Genomic DNA, 3657 nt, shown 5'->3' on the forward strand with positions numbered 1-3657 from the left:
CCACAGCACTTTTATGGGCTCCATCAGGGTAGAGATCTAAATCTGGGTTAACAAGCAGAGCTTACCGCTAAGAGCCCAGGGCACGAGAAAAGAGAGAAAAAGTCTCCTGTCTGAAACTCATTTCCCATAAATCATCTCGGCTCACACTCTTTGAAGTGGCTTTCTTAGAGTTTGGACAGGAAGTGTCGGGCTTAGGGTTTTTTTCCAACCCAAAGACAGAGAGGGGAGGAATGAGGAAAGGAAAGGCAAGGAAAGGAAAAACAAGAGAGGAGATGAGAGGAGGAACACATATGTGCTGTGATGCTCAGAGCAAGTAGTAATCCACACATAAATAGAAATGCCGCGCAGCATGCAGAAGAATATGTGCTAAGCCCGGTTTGGCCTCTCATTGTTTGCTGCTTGTCATCTTCTGTGGATGCAGGAGAGGAGGAGGAGAGGGGAGGAGTGGCGCTGTGCAGGCTCGCTGCCAAATGCAAATATTGTGGAATAAATGGCGCTAAAGCTCAACCGTTGCCACTTTGCACCTAAGCCTGTGTTGAATTAACACCGTTATCATAAACAAAACATTATGTTAACGCGGCAGCGGGCTGAGCATCGACAGATGGGTAAGAGCATTAGGGAGATACCCGCCAAAGGGTGCTTTTCACCCCCTGTTTGGGCTATTACAATTCACAGGCGAGTCATGCCTGCAAAAGCGCCCATGGCATATGGCCCAGTAAATATTGACTGATATTTTAATTACCCTCTGCATAATCTAATAATTAATCACAAACATTACAGTTTCACCTTTACCCAGTGCCGCTTTTAAACAGGCACAGTCACTTTCTGTGGATTAAGAGTTTTTCATATTTTTAATGTGGCGTCATGGAGCAAACACTCTCTCCTAATGAAATGCCTTCCGGTGCTTGCATTGAATATGTTTTTCTCAGCAAATGTTTCTCTCATCATCTAATCAAATGTTTTCTTTTCTATCACAGTCTACATCTGAACACATATTTGTGGACTTTAGGGCACATTTTACAAATCCAATTGGCTCTCACATGCTTGAAAATAATATTCCCCCGAATTGTATATCCAGGCTGGAGAGACTGGAATTGGACCCGAGACCCAACCTGTGGACCTTCTTCAAAGCGGCCTAAAAGGGAAGCAAACCAGCTCCTAATGACAGACTACATTATGTTGATGAATCCCAAAGAGAGCCTCCATAAGTCTACACACCTTTTCTGTGCTGAACCGCAACAGGTTTCAGGTCATGACTGCAGACTGTATATAAAAGATGGACGTAGCACTAATTGGTTTTGCAATTCCACATTTTAAAAACTCAACTTTTCATCTTTTCATTGCTGGAGTTTATTTAAATACATTCTAAATATGTAAATAGTCTGGAGACTGACCCACATTTAGACTGACCCGGGTCAAGTGGCCACCTGAGGAACTGCATGGATGTAGCTGCAGACCTGCATCTCGGACAATTAGCAAAATGTAGGCTCATTTAAAAGTTGGAACAAAATTTAAGCACATTACTTTCTGAAAGTAATCTTTTCTTTGTAACTGCAAAGATGCATAAAGATGCAAAAAGATGCATAAGCTTGTGCGCTTGTTTTCTGAAACAAGCACACAGGCTTACTTTATCTACAGTGCTGTGAAAAAGTAATTGGCCCACCTTAAAACATAAATTAATTGTCATTAATCACTTCTTTTCACTAGCCACACCCAGGCCTGATTAACCTTTTTGAATAGCTTAAATCATCATTTAAAAAATACATTTTCTATTTACTCAGGCTATTTTGGACTAATATTAAAATTTGAAGGAATGCTTTTTCCCAGCACTGTAAGACAGCATTGCCCTCTGGGTAAAACATTGCCCATGAAATGTGCTCAAAATCCCCAGACTTAGCAGCAGGTTTTTTTTTAGTTTTTTTTTTATTGAGTTTACTGTGACACATAAATGTTTAACGGGGCTTTTGGAACATTTCAGTCCAAATGAAAACATTTAACACACGTCACAGGAAGCTGATGAATGATGATGTAAGGTGGGAAAATGTTCTAGTGCAAAAAATCATCAGGAGGCAAGAAAAGTCTAAATATTTGGCCAATCAGGAAAGAGAAAATACAGGAGGAGTTTCAAACACTGATACTGCACTCGTTTTTCCGCAGTACAACAGGAGCATCTGAGTGTGCTGCATTCATGTTTTGCATTCTGTAAAGGGGTAGTATGCAAAGGAAAGCTGGTGGAGGTAAGCTCAGAAACTGGGCTCGGAGTCAAAAAATGAGATACAACACACTCGTGCACACACACACACCTGCAGGGTGCACAGCAGCATCCCACTGTCTTCCTGGAGACACAGAGGGGAGGGATGTGGAGGAGCGGGTGGGTGGATATGCACCGGGTCGCCACATCAAACTCCTCGCAGGCCAGAGGAGTTCAGAGCAGGCATGTGTAACGCAACGATCCAGCATCCAGCAACTTAGCATGCAAGAGAGGGCGAGCAGATGAAAACCAGTGAGAAGCACGCAGAGCCTTGCCAATCTTTTCGGAGAAGGCGGCAGCTTCTTCTTCTTCTTCTTCTTGCTCTTGTTGCTGTTTCTAGGCAGGCTGTTAAAACATTGAGTAACACATTTGAGCAACAGTTGGATGGGTGGAAACCTGCTGTGTATATTGTTCTACTGTGATTGCATGAAATTCCCCTCTAATTGCTCTTGTTCCCCCACACAGGCCAACAGCTGATATTGAGAACATCTGAGAGCTCTTAGTGTAAATGTGTGTGTGTGTGTGTGTGTGTGTGTGTGTGTGTGTGTGTGTGTGTGTGTGTGTGTTTATGTGTAGAGTTGGAGGACAGCCTGGAAAATTAGGCAGCGATGTTTGACAGGTTGGACGGCTGATTGTAGCTTTCACCTGCGACTCGGTGTAGGTGGGCATAGAGGGGTCCATAAAGCTGCCATATGGAGACCATACAGATCAAAAGTGACAGGAGCCTCTGACAGATGTGCCCCTGACTTCATTCAAAGACATACATCTGATCTTTCTCTTCTGAACAACGCTGTGCTGAGGATTATCATCTTTGTAGTTTTGGAACGTTTCCTCTTAATTTGCCTTTAGAAGCTGAAAAAAGTAAAAGCCTGAAAAGAAACGCAAGGACTTAGTTTGGCATGAGGGTGGTGCAGTGGTTAGTGCTGCACCACCCACCACCCACAGAAAGCAGGTCCTGGGTTTGAGTCCCCCCATCTGGTCTCTGTGTAGAACGACATAGAGTTTGACTATTCTAAATCATCTCTCTCTGTGACAGGCTAGCAACCTGACCAGGTCACCCTCTGTGGCAGGATAGGGTTCGACCCCCCCCGCCCAAAAGACCCTGAACTGGATAAGAGTTACAAAAAATATAATGCATATTTTTTTCCCTCCTGTTTCTAATAAACTTCCATAGTGCGCATGAGATAATCTATGTTAAATGTTCCTCTGTGTCAAGTTGTCAGTGTGTAGGCAGCTCTATTTAGGTGAAAGTAGCTTCACCAGACTGAAAACAATACTGGTTTAGGATTCTGAGGCAGAACCTTCAGAATCTTTAGCTTCAGTGTCCTCAGTCAGTCTCAGTCCTCTTTAATAATATTAACAGAAACTAAGGTGGCAACACTAATTTAGGGCTGGCTGTGGCTCGG

This window comes from Oreochromis aureus, linkage group 9 (genome assembly GCF_013358895.1).
Source record: "Oreochromis aureus strain Israel breed Guangdong linkage group 9, ZZ_aureus, whole genome shotgun sequence".
In the NCBI taxonomy this organism is placed as follows: Eukaryota; Metazoa; Chordata; class Actinopteri; order Cichliformes; family Cichlidae; genus Oreochromis; species Oreochromis aureus.